The 16193-nt window shown below is 45.5% G+C and overlaps 1 protein-coding gene across 1 annotated transcript in view; it reads left to right on the forward strand.

Moving 5' to 3' along the window:
• The first annotated feature begins 2535 nt into the window (after positions 1 to 2535).
• Positions 2536 to 16193, forward strand: part of iqsec1b (IQ motif and Sec7 domain ArfGEF 1b) — a 99500-nt gene continuing 85842 nt past the window's right edge. Inside the window, exon 1 of the mRNA XM_071911622.2 lies at positions 2536 to 2637. The gene's annotated coding sequence lies outside the window, so the exon portion shown is untranslated. The remainder of the gene's footprint in view (positions 2638 to 16193) is intronic.

Genomic DNA, 16193 nt, shown 5'->3' on the forward strand with positions numbered 1-16193 from the left:
CCATGGTGGCTGTCACTGCTCACGCTAACTACCCAGTTCTTCTTCTGTTTATTCCAAACAAACCACTGTTTCTGCTGCCGGAAACATATCATTCCTAATTTTTCCCCAGTAAAGAGCTACCAGACACCGAGTGTTAAGAACAGCAAATGTAAAAGCTTTCATAAACTGGATATAGGTTAAATCAATATTGTGTTATATCAGTCAACAATAGATAGCAGCAAAACATTATTACTTTAAGGCACAACGGTACAGTTCTTTCATGCATTTAAAAGGCATAATCCAAATATAGTAGTCAGTCGAGCAAAAAAAACAAAACATAACACATTATCCTGTATTTAGCCTGCGCTCTCATCATAAATCAACATAAAGTAAAGGGCTAGCCAACCTGCCAGTGCCTATTGGCCAGAGCATATGATCACACTTTCCTTCCAGTTTTCTGCAGTTTTTATTCCTCACATACAATCCTGTCTTGCTCTTATCTGCAGCTAATCAGGGTGATCTCTTTTAAGGCTCGCTTTTATATCGAGCTTTACCAACCCTCTTGAAGTTAATACTCCCCCAGCTGTCCACCTTGACGTTTTATGAGTTGGTCCAGACTGCGTTAAGTGCTCCTTAATCCCCAGGTGACAAACAGTAAAGTCCTAGATAGATATGAACATCTGGGCTTGGGTTTCGCACCGGCATTACTCCTCGCAGAGCCCTTCTGATAATTGTCGAAAACGTTCTGTCTCTGCGTGATTATTTGTTATGACTCCTGTGTTGCTGTCAGACTGGTGTAGCTGCTGGTAGAAGAGGACGTGCTGGAAAAACAGAGAGAATGACTCTGCAAGGACTCTCTTTTTTCCCAGGGAAAAAAAAAAACGCCTGCGCATGAAAATGGGAAACTGGGGATGGTCTAAAAATACTTTCTTTTTTTCAAGGATTCGTGTTTGCTTGCGTCAGAGGACATGATGTGTTGCGGGGCGCAGGACTGGCCTCGGCACTGTCAGCCAGCCAGTCTGGTAGCAGCAGCGGAGAGCGGGCCGAGGTACTGTACTCCAGAGGCAGCGCATTATCTAGTGTACCAGTCGGCGTCAGTCCTCGCTGGGGAATAGTTCAATGACAAGTGGTTGCTTCTTCCATTACTCAGCCAGCTGCAGCAATTAGGCACCAAGAGGAGATGTACTGTATAGGCAGTTTATTTATGGCCGATGCTCCATTCACCCTGGCTGCCGTGTCCCGCTCCTGCCTTTCCTCTGGTCTGTCTGAGTCGCGCTCTTGTTGTCCTGCGGGGATCGTCGGGGACTTTGCTCCCCGCTCTTAAAATAGCAGAACTTTATTCGGATAGCATTTGTTAGAAACAGAGTTTAAGTTCTTTACAATAATCATTACATCATCACAAAGTGCTTCACAATCATTGCTCTGTGTTTCTCCCATTAACCTGCATGTTACACATATTCCTCATGGTAGATTGGAGCTTTAATTATAGCCTACAAACATTTTTCGGAGGCAGAGCTGCTCTGGAGGCAGAAATAATCTCATTGGTTGAGTTAAACCTCAGTGGGCGGAGCCAAAGAACCATAGTGGTTCAGAGTGCTAGTTAGCTAACTGGCAAACCTGAATGGCAAAGAAGGAATTCTGGTCAAAATATAGGCTAAACAAAATGACTTAATTGACTTTTTTTCATTTATTCATGACCATGGCATTCATGATCTTTGAACGTCAGCAGCTAGCTAATTAGCTTACCTAGATAACTATCAGGAAGAATGGGTAGTTTGAACCTGGAAGGTCAGCTAGACTAACTAGCTAACCTAGCTGTATGGCCAGATTGCATTTTTTCAGTTATATTAGCTTCATATTAGCTTCCTCCTAATTAGATGTTGCCTTTTTCACTGAGCTTCAGTCTAATGATGCTTAGCCAGAAAAAAAAACTGTGGTTCTTTGGCTGCGTAACTCAACCAATGAGATCATTTCTACCACCAGCAGCTCTTCCTCCGAGAAATGTTTATAGAACTAAAACTGTAATCTGCTTCCTCTTGTCTCCCATGTGATGCTTCCCTCCTCTCTGTATCTGTTCTCCAAAGCTGCTGTTGTCTCCTCACAGTCTGTCTGGCCCCGCTCATTCTGATCATGCCTCATCTCCCCTCTCCCTCTCCTCCTCCATCCTCTCCTCTCCGCTGCCTACCTGGCACTGAGCTGTCTGTGCTGATTCAGCCCGTTGTGATAATGCATATATGAAAGTTCCCGGCCCTGATTTGGAGGCATTAAAATGCCACGGGCAGTGGACAGAAGTAATCTCTCTTTCTGCCGAATGCCACGTTCAGCTCAGTGGGAGTTAGCGCGTTGACGGGCTTTGCCTCTTAGTGTAATACAGTTGCAATCTCACGCTGCGATAGAAACAGGCATCATTGTCCATGCATCGCTTTGTGTCTGAGTTTGTATGAAAAATGTAAACCGCTGAACACTTTCTTTCTTGCAAGTTGTTAAGCATCAGATGTGCCATATGATCTGTGCACTGCTTCAATGTCCCTCTCTCTTCTTATGTTACAGGCGGCATGTGTCGTTGCCTGTAGAAGTCTCAGAGAGCCCTCTAAACCTTATTGCCCCTCCGTGTAGAAGAAGTTACCCATGTCGCAAATGGAAGTCTGCATCTTTTGGGTAAATCGAAGGGTTTTTATTGAAGTCACCTTTTCATCATCAGCCCACAACCCTACCAGCCCATTTCCACTGAACTTGTTCCAGAGTGAAAAGGCATGCGAGTCTGTTTCATTGCAGCAGCGAGCACTGTGTGTTTACTGTAGTCGTAGCTTATCACTCTGTTTATCAGCCTGATAAAATGCATCGTTTTTGACCTTGCCATTCCCATACTGCCGGTGAGTGTTTTCTCTGTCTTCCCTTTGCTCGTGAAGACTTCCACCCCCTGCTGAGCAGACTCTGGTAGGTGGCCTCCTCAGCCTCCAAATCCACTCAGATAGAAAATGAACAACACCCGCTACCACCCCAGCCGTGAAGGAGTGGCACAGTAGGAGAGTGGGCTACTTTCTGGGACAGAGCTGGCAGAACAGACCCCCGGGATGACACGACTCTTTCTTCCATTGCCTCCACCATTCCAAATGACTTGATGAAATGTGAAATAGTCAAAGGATATCTCTGTCGTGGCGAATAACAAACTGTGCGGAGACTGTAAGCGAGGGGGGCCACGTGCCTCACCGCTGCGGCGCTGTAGATTATAGCGGGCGACTTGTTTGCATAAAGCATGTCGGGGCGCGTACAGTAATGCACTGGCTGGCTGTCCGTGCCCTCCGCTGCTCTGTGGCTGCTTTTCCTTGGAGTTCATTACAGCCGCTCAGCAAGGCCCTGAGAGCTCCTCGGCAAATGAGGAGAGATGGGGAGAGATGAAAACCCTGAGAGCGCCGAGCAGTGGGACACAGGCTTCAAAAGCTTCATGGCAATTTCAAAGGCTTTTTATTCTTGACGCCGCGCGCGCTGTATCTGTCGAGTATCCAGCACTAAGCTCGAGAGCAATTCTAAAGGCAGGTTTTGTGGGGGGGGGGGGGGGGGAAGGATACAAAAACTCACTCTAGGCTTTTTGCCCGGGGAGGCTGGAGATTGTGAAACTCCTAATGAGTCGTGTTGTTCGGCATGTTTATTGATTCTAATTAGCGCCGGAGATGACGAGAGTACAAAGAATAAGTGTTGAACACTCGTGATTACAGTGGGGTCGCGAGCTGTCCCAATCTATTAGTATTTGCTAAAGAACGGGCAGCACATGAAGAACGAGTACGCATCAATGCCAGTTGCCAAGGGAGCTGAGGTCTGAATGGAGTTTGGGAGTCCCATGGGTCAAGCTGCTTTTCACAATAGGCGGTTTGTGTGTAGATCAGATAATGAATGTAATTATAGTATACCCCTGAGAAGCTCGGTGTACGCGGCACATGGCTTCAGGTAAATCACATGTACAATGAAGTAGGTTTAGACATAGATAGATATACCAGGACACCAATCATCTTGGCAGATATAAGACGATGGATGGGTCAGACGACGTGTGTCAGCTGGAGTTCACGGTAACAGCGGGAGATGTGAATGATCTCCTCATGCCGCGTTCTGCTCTTGTTACTCATTAGCTTCACGGCGGTCTCGCTGTTCACTAAATATTGTCTTGCTGCTGAATTCAATTTCATCAACGGCCGCACATGATGACTCAAACCGGGAAACCACAGAAGGCGTCGCTTTGAATCGTCGGCTTTGTCACGCTGGCTCAGTAGAAATTTAGACTTGGACTTACATGAAATGTGAAAAAAATCGGTGTCTTTGATTTCACTTAAGCAGGCTGTGTGTATGAAAATCTGAATCGGCTGAAAGTTGTAATTGTGCGTAAAAGTATGTGTGTGTGCATGTGTGTGTTTCATATTAAGGGGAAAGGGAAAAATCCCGCTGTCAGTCAGGAGTTGCTTAATTCAGTCCACGGACTGCCTGATGCAACAAAATATGAATCTGCCCGTGGCTCACGCCGGTGTTATTTTATGCTGAGATGCATAGTGAGTGGCTGGTTTACTCAACCCACAATACCCTTGACAAATGGCTGCGCTGCTTTGCCTCTGAAGTGGGATGGGAGTGGCAGTGTAGCTGATCAGCATGCAGGCTGTGTAGGGGGAAAGTTAGCCTCACACCAGTCAGTGGAATGTGCCTCCACTTCATCTAGGCACGCTTTGATGTTGACTGGCTTACTGATGTATCCATCCCCCCAAATCGCAGCCCTACATCATTAAACTTGTCAGTGGCTTATGTTTCCATTCTGTTCTCGCTTCTCTATCTCTGCAGCACCAACAGTTGTCGCTCCTGTATTTAAAAAAAATAAAAAAAAACTTCCGTCATTACCGGCTCGGTCTGCGATTGCATTGAAGAAATCCACAATACGAAAGTGCGACTTGGGATTTAGTTGTCTCCGTACCCGCGGTGCCTCATTATGAGGCCACTGTCTCCCTTCCCTCTTGGAAAAAGCCATTGTTTTGTTTGTAATTAAAATCCTGTTCAATTTTCCGCACAGCGCCCCAGCTGAAAAAGTTGAGGATCTCTCCTCGCATCTGCGTGATTGTTTGGGATTGTGACGCAGCATTCAGCACATTCAGTTGGATGGGATTTATAAATAACCACAATGCCTGCCATTGGAGCTGAGGGAATATTTATAGATTTCCATGAATACACTGCCCCAGTTACATTCATTTGAACACAAGCAAGCGTCGGCAGAAATACATTCACTCTTATCACTTGAGTGGGTGGCCTCGGCTGAACACATCTTTAGCACAGTTAAATGCTAATTACGTATTGTGTATTTTGTTTTGCACTGCGTTTTCCTGTTACTCCGTACGGTGCGTCTTGGTTTTGAGTGGTAACGCTGTTTCCTAATCCTACTGTACAAAGTGAGCATCTGAGAATGGAGATTTCAAAAGTTTGAAAGTTTTGTGTATTTGGCGGTTCCATGCAGCATGATCAGTCCTCAAAATACGATGCAATAGCTTAGTAAGACTATAATGCCCCTAGAATACAGCTTTGCCACACACAAGGAATGCCTTATTTTATGAGTCTGCTCCCCTGAAGCGTGAGAGTGAGATTTTCAAACAGAGACTGAGCGTTGCAGTGCCATGTCTTTCCAATCTAAACTCTATTCTGTGTCCACTAACGAAAGGATACTTCTCTCTCAGCCGGGGGAGATAATAGTAGAGTGCGGGGCGGATCCAGGCATTCAGGTCTTTTGCTGCCAAAGAGACGGGCCGGCTGTCAAGGCCCTGCTGCACGCTCAGCTGAGTCCCGGTCAAGGCCACCCACTGGATTGGAGCAATGTGTTAAGGCCGACCAACGCCTCGCCTTCCACATCACTGAGGCTTACTGTATCGGGACAACAAAAGTTTTACTTCTTCCAGCTATCTCCTCATATTGCCCCTCTGTGTTTGTTTTTTGTTTTTTTTACCAGAATTCAAACTACTTTAACATCATGTGCAAATAAAGAATGCAGATGGGTAATGGATAATTGCTCTGCTGCAGCTGGATCATCATTATCTCCCCTCGTCCTCAGCAGAAAGAAAAAAACAAGGCGCTTTTCGTGTTTGTGCTCTTAAAGTAGGAGAAACTAACGAGCGCTCTTGATTTCCACTAATGAGTTTGTTTGTATTATCTCAATTATTGGCTCCTTGTCTGTTAATTTCCTCCCGGTCTCCCAATACCTTAGTCTCCCGCCTGTATCTGAGCCGGTTGATGTACGACGCACGGGCGCCGAGCATACCAGCGCCGCTTCCCCTGGGCTAAGCTGCCAATGATGGGAGGAAGGCGGGAGGAAAGGAGCACTAATTCATCACTGTTAAAGGCTGGGTAATAGGACGGAGCCAGTGGCCGGGGCTATCACAGGCCCGCCGCCTCCGAAAAAGGCAGTTAATTAACTTTCCATCGGCTCTGAGAGGACGCATGAGTATGTGTGCGAGCTACGCCAGCATGGATATGTGAGGTCCAACCCACAGCCCCGCTGGGAAGCTGAGCTAACCAGCAGGCACCACGCAGGGAGTTTCTGGAGGCCATATTGCTGCACTGTCAGTTTGGAGATGGATCCACACAGATGAATGCCTAGACTATTTACATAATGGTTCCTTGAGCTTCCCTCTGCGCCCGCTTTCACAGCTCTGAAATATTCAGTTTTTGCAGAGGATGGAAGTACTCCGTTTCTCTTTGTTTCGCCACAACCAAATTCACGGGACTTTGCATTGCATTTGCAGCACCACCGTGCGAGTTGCTGTTTGTTGGATCGGCTATGCGATGTTTGTCCTTATTCTGGAAGTCCTTGGATCTTGAGGCCTTGGTCTTGAAAGTCTTGCAACCGTCAGTTCCTGAGTCATACCAATGTTTCAGTTTTGTCTTTTTTAACAGATAAGTTCATTATCCATAACTAGGGATGCACCGATGCCACTTTTTCAATGCCGATACCGATTATGAGTATGAAAGTTTAAGTATCGGCCGATACTGAGTACCGATCCGATCCATTATTTTTACTGAACAGTACAGGCTTACTTCCTTAGTTTGGGGTCAATGGACAAAATTATTGAGATAAAATCCTTGTTTTTCCCAATGTTTGAGAAATACAGGCTTCTATGTGCCACAAATGAATAAAATCAAGACAGTTTGCTTTTATTTCTTACATATTACTCATGGCTTTTGGTATCACATTTAGTCTTGGGTAAAATCTCCGATACCGATATTCCATTTTAGCCTGGTATCGGCACCGATACCGATACCAGTATCGGTATCGGTGCATCCCTTTCCATAACCAAGGCCATTGCTTGCGTCCACCACATCCCATAAGTGCTTCCACAAAGGCCAAACTCTAGGTCACTTTTCGAAAACCTTTTCAAGCAGTCTCCTTTGAACGGGGACGAAGAACAAACCTGCAAGGCAAGTTTGACTGCTCAGCACCCACAATACAAGTGCTCTTCAGTGAATATCTTTGTATATTTTAGGCAGAGACCGCTGTGATTTTCTCTTCCTCCATTCTTTCCTCAGCAGGGCATTGCAGAGCCCGCATGGACAGAGACTGCCTCTGTACACATTTCATCGGCTGATGAAGTCCGTTAGCGGATGACTTTCACCTGTGCTCCGTCAAAAGTTGCAACTTGCTTCAACTTTTTGGACGGAGTGGGTTGCGATACATTCACGCAGTGCGCTCCATCACTCCGTGTCATATATCAATGCATAGGTCTCATTGAAATACATGGGATATTATAATGGTTTAAAGTGACCGTCCTAAGCCTTTCCCCTATTTTGTCTGGAGTTGGAAGTTATGTTATGCTAAGTCTCCTTTGTCGCTCTCCTTTGGCTTTACTTCCCATTCATTTCAGCAGATTTGTCCAATCTACTGTACTGTATAGTGTCACTATGAATCTTAATCAAAGAAAGCATTGTTCCATAGGTCAAAGCTCGACACACTCCAATGAACATCTTATTTGTTGATAGCCATCCCTCTAACTTCACAAGCAACGCTCTATGGAGTTGAAAGTGAGTGGAGAGATTAGGTTCGGGCCCATTAATTTTTTTCTCCCCCCGAGATGACCCTCCTGTCTGAATAGATACGTGCTGCATGGAGATGACAAACCTGAGCTCTCCTCACAGGGCAAAACTGTGACATTGAATCATCAGTCCTTTTCACTTAATCATTGTGATCATCTTTTTTTGAGTTAGGCCCCACCAAGCAGCTCGCTCCCTTCTGCCCGACTCATCTGGCCTCCTCACCCTTTTGTCTGATGTGCAGAAGCGAATCGATTTGTGAATTTGGCTTCGCCGGATAGTTTTTCTGCGCTCCCTTTCGGGGATTCTCTGGGTTGAAATGGACGCTGTGGGCCAGGCTGGTTCTCTGCTAAGAAATGTGAGGATGTTTGCAGAGAGCTGCACTGCTGGCTGGCGCTGACATTGATCCCCCTGCCTTCCCTTCATTAGCCCTGGCCAGATGACAGAAAAACTGTTCCACATCAAAAGAGCCAGGCGAAATCAAACACCAAGATGTGTCGCTCACTACAGTTTTTTTTAAACAAATGCTCGGCCAGTGTTACAGACACAATATGTTCACCACCCACGCCGAAGCAGTTGTTGTCCAGATTAGTCGTCTCTGGCCAAATGAAAAACTGAACATGAGTAAATCATTAGAATGCTTAAAAGATGTTGGTGTTTCCCTTCAATTTACAATATGGCAATTTGCATGACTTTTATAATTAACTTTTGTTTTTTGCATAGGTACAATAGCAAAAGCAATTTTGTCTGCCTCTGAAACATTAATTTATTATGGTCCTTTTTGTAACTGCAAGGGTATCATTCCCCTGCAATATGCGTACGGTGTAAAAACTACAGGCAAAAAGTAGTCATTCATCCTTAAGTTCTATTAACAAGCCTAACTGGACTCATAGTTCAATGACTGAAAAAAAAAAGTTTTCAAAATGCTATTATTTTCATGGACAGTATCTGTGATAGGGAGGATTTACAATCCAAATTGGTTGATGTTATAATTAATCTTTACTTATGCATTAAATGAGTTTTTCTTGGCGCTGATCATTCTTGAAGGGTAGGTGTGCCCAGACTTGGTTTAGTGAACTACTGTCAGCATCTCTCCAAGGTCCAGGGCTTTCATGTCTCTGGCTGTCTAGATACAGTTTGTAATTTGAGATTAGGAGCCATCTGGGAGGGCGAGGTTGAAATGTAATCCCAGCGTATTCACTTACTCGGTTTCAGCACAGCTTTTGGAACAGAACAACATATTGGATTTTTCTCCAGGCATGGTGTGTTATTTTCTGTGAGGCTGAGGACAGCCAGAGAATGTCAGCGAGACTCGAGCGTGGAGTGCGGCGTTCCACAGGACTTTCTGTTGTTGAACATGGTCACCATTGACAACAGACCCCCCCCCCCCCCCCCCCCCCCAACCAAACAGAGTGTAAAATATTTACAATATCCAACAACGCTCCATAAGCCAATACCCAGCTTGATTCACACGCACAGCCCCCTCTTCCCTCTAAATCTCTGCATCTGGCTGTGCCAGCATTGAACCTGTGAACAACATTGTTGGGCTGATTAAAAGTTCTGTTTTTCTTTATAGCGGCCATTAGCTGCATCCTGGCCAGCTCCTCCCTCGGGAAGGGTTGGCTGGAGATCAAGTGATCTCGAGCTCAGCGGGGTGGCGAGCTGCGAGAGCGGTGGCAGAGGCTGTGATACAGCAGCCTCTTCCATATTTAGTGAGCATATTGCAGCAGTTCTTAAAACCTTACAAAACTATACCCATTTTAAAAATACAAAGGATGAAGCAAGAAAGTCATTATCGTGATTCCACTATGCTCCTAGCTGTAGACAGACAACAGGCACCATGCTGCCATCAACAGTGGCTGCTATTAATTTCAGACATTAATTAAAGGTGCGACGTGTAGCATTCTACCATCAATAAATCATTACCACATTCATTTTGAGACCTTAGTATAATTACTCTAAACAAATGAGACCATCGCTGAGAAGCTTGACAGTCTCTACCGGCCTCTACACTGCATTTTACATTGTGGAGATTGGGAGATTTGCTGGATTGCTTTATGGCACAAAACAGCAACCGTTTTTACTTTGCAAGTAAACCCAACTATAACCCAACATCCTCTTTGCGTCAGGAAACGAGACAGGATTAACGAGAAATGCGGTTTCAATTTTGAGAAACCCAAAATGCTACACATATCCCCCTTTTAACGAATGAAATCACAACCTGTCCGCAGGGCTGGGGCAGCCAGCGCTCAGTGTGCTAAATCAGAATGTCCATTTTTAATACCTTAATGTCTATAAAGCTCTTAGTAATGACCCAGAGTTTGTGGTAGGGATCAACACCGGATCTGCGCCAGGTGCTCCACTCCCTGAGATCTATATTGTCCCAAAAGCCCACAGCATGGCTCCAATTGCACCTCATGCTAGTTTATATGCTTGAGGTTCAGGTGGTGGTCTCGGCTGGTAAAGGAAGGGATTATCTAATGCTTTAATAGTATCTGAAAGCATCAATGGTCCTTTTAAATAAAATTACTTTTTCTGCATGCGCTTTTACGAGGCTTTAAGGACTCTGCTTTGTTTATTTGTCACAGAAGACAGCCCAAAAGCACAGCAACTAGCTATTGATTGCCTTAATGGTGTTTTCAAGTGATTTCCAAGAAGACTGTGTGCGTGTGTGTGTGTGTGTGTGTGTGTGGGGTGGGGGGTGAGGGGGTGGGGTGCCAAACAAGGGAGTAATATCTGTTCCAAGATACTCAATCTGATCACAAAGACCACGGGGCATTTTAGTCTATACAATGCATTCCCATTATTTGATTGAGAAAGTTCCTTTGGTATTTTTCTTGTATGTAATCACGAGCCTGGGTCCCATGAAACCACTGGGCTGTGAAGAAACTACCGCTTGCTGTTATGATTATGGGCTTTTTGACTTCTGATTCTCAGAGAAGAAAGTACTCCCATTTACCCATTTATTTTCCCAAATACGCAGCCTATGAGTACCTCGATATCAGTATTAACATTGCCCCGTATATATCTCTTATATCGTCATTAAGCCACCTGCAAATTTGTATAGATATGCTTGAGGACATTGTTGAATATAGTGAAATTGGCTTTTCCACACTCAAAAATTATTTGCCCACTTGTTAAATTGTGTCTCAAAATCTGTGTTAGAGATTGGCAATTTCCCCGCACATTAATCATTGTTCTCAGCCTAAGGCGGAGTATTGTCGTGTTTATTACAACCTCCAAGCTCCTCCTCCTCCTCCTCCTCCTCCTCCTCCTCCTCCTCCTCCTCCTCAGTTTCCACATCACATGTACAGTATCCTATAGTATCAGATCAACTGAGAAAGCATGGTTTGAAGCTAGAACGCAGCGAAAAGAGTCGCACCATCATCGTCCTATGCTGTATATCATATCACTACCTGCCTTGCGCATGACTTAATTAAGGCTGGCCTCCGTTATCACCACCATTTAAAGTCCCTGTGGATGAGAAGTGCACGCTCTACTGTGTACTTTAGTGTCGACACCTGGACGCCTTTTATCATCTGAATGTCCACACGCTGCTCATCTGATAGCCCGAAGGCCTGAGGTGGCAGCTGGTGTGTTGATGTTGGGGCGGGGAGGGGGTACTCGTGTTTTTTTTTGCAAATAAAAGCCTGAATGACGCCCTGGGAGCAGTGAGAGGCATGAAGGTAAATCAGTGTGGATATGTTCATTAGCTGATCCTGGGTTAATGGTGTTACTGATGGTGCTGTGCTGGCTGCCCTTTGTGACAAAAGGTCAGCCTCCACCTATTAAACCTCTTACCGGTTGCACTAGGCCAGTGCGGTAGCTGGGTGCTGCGCTTAAGCCACATCGATAGGAAATCCTTCTGATCAGTCCGACTCCAGCTCCAGCGGGTTCAGCTCCCCGCTCTCATAGACTCCATCATGTTTCGCGTTTCGTCGCTCTTGTCTGCTCCGTGTCAAAAGTAATTAGTGATGGATTGTTTATCAGTGGGAGGGGAAGGGTGTGATAGTTCCAGAAGCAGCTTGACTTCCCTACCCCGCCCCACACACACACACCCACGCATACGTACACGCCGGATATACCGCACACACACACACACACACACACACACACACACACACCCCTCCTGCTGTTGGAAATGGTGGGGTTCAGCATGAGCCTCCCCTAATGACAAGGGCGTGTGTTGCACTGTGAAGGGCTGTTATTTTCTGACACCGGAGCAATTTAACACATCGCGGCACATTGTGAATTAAAGCAAAGCAGCCGATTCTTTTTCTCCCTTTTGAACAAGATTCTGAATATGAAATCTGACATTAGACCGGGCCGCTGCCAAAATGACCTTTTCCACAAGGCCGACTGACTTCATCCACCTCTGTCTTTGGATTTATTTTGGGTCTTCTGGGTATTGGAACAGTTATATTTTCACAAAGCCTCAGAAACTCTATATTGTTCTCTCTCTCTCCCTCTCTCTCTCTCTCTCCCTCTCTCTCTCTCTCTCGCTCTCTCTCTCTCTCTCTCTCCTCTCTCTCTCTCTCTGCCTGTCGCTGATGTGAGGCCGTTTCCATTTCAGCCTCCTGGATCCCTCCATGTTCCCTAACATTATGCCCCCGCATAAACGACAGAGGTGTAAAAAGGCATATTTGGCTTCTGCACCATGGCACTAATTACCACTTCTACCGTTACGGCTCTGTTGTCCATGGTGCAACCCTACACAAGATGATGGAGGAAGTAATTTCCTTGCCAATGTAAACCCGGGGCCTTTTTGCCTCATTAAAATGAAAGCGATTACCATGAGCAGGGATTTACCAGTGACGTCGGACAATAGCAAATCTATTTCTCTGCATGTTACGTAACGTTCTGGACCTGGAAGAATGCCACTTGTCATCTCTCTCTCTCTCTCTCTCTTTCTTTCTCTCCCTGGCTGTTGCTGCTGTGAGGCCGTTTCCATTTCAGCCTCCTGGATATCTCTCTCTCTCTCTCTCTCTCTCTCTCTCTCTCTCTCTCTCTCTCTCTCTCTCTCTCTCTCTCTCTCTCTCTCTCTCTCTCTCTCTCTCTCTCTCTCTCTCTCACATGTGTGGTGCAGCCGCTCAACTTTCTGGTTGGATTACCCACGCTCCCTCACAAGGCGAAGCCTCTCGCATGCATTACACAGCGGGCAGTTCGCTGCGTCGGAGAGGGCAGGGTTAAAGGAGCATATCTGGGAGCAGGCAGTCTATCTCCTGTGGTTGTGTGTGTGTGTGTGTGAGCGGCTGATGGAGGCGGGAAGACAGCCGGTGCCTGACTGGGAGGCAGCCAGCGCGTCGAGGCGGCCCTCGGCAGCCCTTGGCGGCCCTCGGCAGCCCCGGCATCGGTCACATGGAGCTCCACGCCTAACCGCCACCCGGACCCTCGCACCCAAACAGAAGGCCTCGGCGCAGAGGACGTCATCGGCTGGTGCCCGGAGGGGGCGCCAGGCCGCGCGCTGTCACGTCCAAGAATTATCATTCAGATATTAGCTTTTCTGATGCTGCGCTATATGTTCCAGCGCACCAGTCTGGGCATACTGAAAAGATTAAAGGGGCTTTATGATTTTAATTGCGCGATTCTGTACGGAGCCATTGAACCCTGCATTCGATCAGCTTATTAAAACGACACTTTGTTCCTCAACAAAAGACGTGTGGGTATTTCTGAGGGAGGAGAGAATGAACAAGTGTGCTTTATGTTTTGGCTGCAGGGCTAATATCTTTGTAATTGGTGTTAAGCAGCTGCTTGGGCTTTACATATTGATGTGTTTTCACTGCAGCAGTCGGCGCTCGCCCCATCCTCTCGCCTTGGCGTTCACAGGAGGCATTTTAAGGAGCGTTCAGCAGCAGCTCGGCATGGCGCCTCCACCTCAGATCTCTGGGAAAGGGGTGTTGATCTCGCTAAAGTGTGCCTCGCTGTGCCCTCGGGGAGGAGAGGAGGGGCTGCGCCGAGCTGTAATTGATAGATTGATGGTTCACCCCTCTGGTGCCTCGGGGAAAACAACACTCCCCCCACCCACATAAGCATACACAACCACACACACACACTCACACACTCACAGTAAGATGCTGAGATTTGTTCATCAGGATTTACTCCAGTAATATGCCATTAAATGGATTCCCATTGTTATGCATTATATCTGAGTATTGCCTTGTAATCAGTGTGATTGTGTGTGCAAGTGCTTATTGATCCTGCCTCTCCTATCACTGTGGAGGTTAGTTGATGCCAAAGGGGGCTGTGGCCTAGCATGCCATCAGTCAGATTATCTAGTGCAGTTGTAATCAGCTAATGACTGCCGAACATGTAGCACCACTGTACATGTTGGCCACACTCTCTGTCCACATGCCTCAAGTCAAGTTCTCTCACATTTAGCACCAGAATGGACGGATGGATTCATAAATGGATAGACAAAACAGAAAAAAATACATTATTTTGGAATAACAGGCACAAACTGCATGCATGTTCATAAATAATCAATATAAACAGCCTAATCTGCAGGATTGTAAATTGAGATTTGTATAGATATTAGGACTACTGACCTTGATGAGTAAAGTCATTTTTAGTGGCTCTACTCCTAACTTTAAGGAGGAGGTTTGGGCAGATTTGCCTGCTGCCGCTGACTGCATGTTCTATTGGCCAATTATATGTGCAGTTGTTTAGTTTCATAAGGCTAATAATATTATCTTCTGCCTGTACAAGGGAAAATTTAGCCTCCCTTCATTTCCATTTTCTGTGTAGAGGATCTGTATTTTGAAATTATAAAAATTTGTGAGATATATGTGCAGAGACATTTAGCTGTATTTTCTATTCTTCTATTCTTCTATTATATTTTTTGATGCTTATTTTTCCTAAGTGTTATGTTTATGCTGTGGATTGTGTATTCCTGGTATTAATCCGTACTGAGTGGGGGAAGCTGGTACGTTGATTTCTCTTTCACAGTGACTTTTTGATCGTGTATTTTTCATATTGATTGAATAATTAATTGAACTGTATGCATATATGTATTTAAGCGTCACTTCCGCTTTGAGCAACACAACGCTGATGACGGCTTATTGCTGAAACGCGTCCGTCGTTTGTGCTCTATAGCTGCCCATTTAATTAAAAGACAAAAGGACATTACGAGTGCTGGCTTTTCTTTCTTCGTTTATTAATCTTTGGCCGTGCACCTAAGGAGGATTTTTTTGATCGAGTTGTGCTCGCACTTGGCGGAGTTTGGATATCTCTCCAGCCTTTCCCTACTAGAGGCAGAGTAACATTTATTGCTGAGCTGTGATATTGATTTCCAAAGTCAGTACTGTATGTAGTGTTTGGCAATACTAATGCTGATCGATTTTTATCATTATTTTGAATAGAAAGTCCACACTGTTGTCCATGTGATCAGTAAGTTGTATGATCATAAGTACCAAGTAGTTCCCACAAACCCCATTAAGTAATTCTATGAATGCATCTGCATCAAAGTGTTTCCGTCAGATAGCATACTTATCTATTCTTTAAATGTGCTGGTCAACAGCCAGGTCTTGGGTCAAGTTCATGTATTCTTCCAAATCAAAGGTCACACTGGAAACTGGGTGATATAACGCTTCATGACAAGCCATGTATGAGTAGTTCCACTTCCCCTCAGCAACAGGCAGGCGCTGCCAATTGTTCTGCCTGAGCATGGCCAGTATAGCCGCACAACATACGGCTCTTGTATTCTCCTCTCTGTTGATATAGGGTGTGCATCTGTGAGAAGGCCGGCATGGTAATGAGGCTATGGGCCACAACAAGGCCACGGTGAATAGCATGGGTAATAGATGTTTCTTGTGCAGCTTATCAGTGGTTTGCATTCTGCCCCCCAAACTTTTCACCCGTTCCATCTGTCTCTCTGAACTTATTTAATTACCTCCACCCTCTATTTAACTGATATTCTATCTGCTCCTTGATATAATAAGCTGTGTCCTTTTGAGTAAAATGAAAAATGGTGCCAATTCAAATCGAACTGATATGGCCCAACAAAGCACAGAATGAGATTTTGGGAGATGCAGGCTTTTAAAATGTGTGTTATTATTTTATAATTGCCTCTATTTGGGGATGTCCCAACCTAAAGTTAGTTTTGCATCAGCTGGTACAAGAGTGGAGGGTTTTTTTTTTTTTTTTTCATGACAAGAAAATTCACAGAAGCC

This window comes from Centroberyx gerrardi, chromosome 5 (assembly GCF_048128805.1).
Source record: "Centroberyx gerrardi isolate f3 chromosome 5, fCenGer3.hap1.cur.20231027, whole genome shotgun sequence".
In the NCBI taxonomy this organism is placed as follows: domain Eukaryota; kingdom Metazoa; phylum Chordata; class Actinopteri; order Beryciformes; family Berycidae; genus Centroberyx; species Centroberyx gerrardi.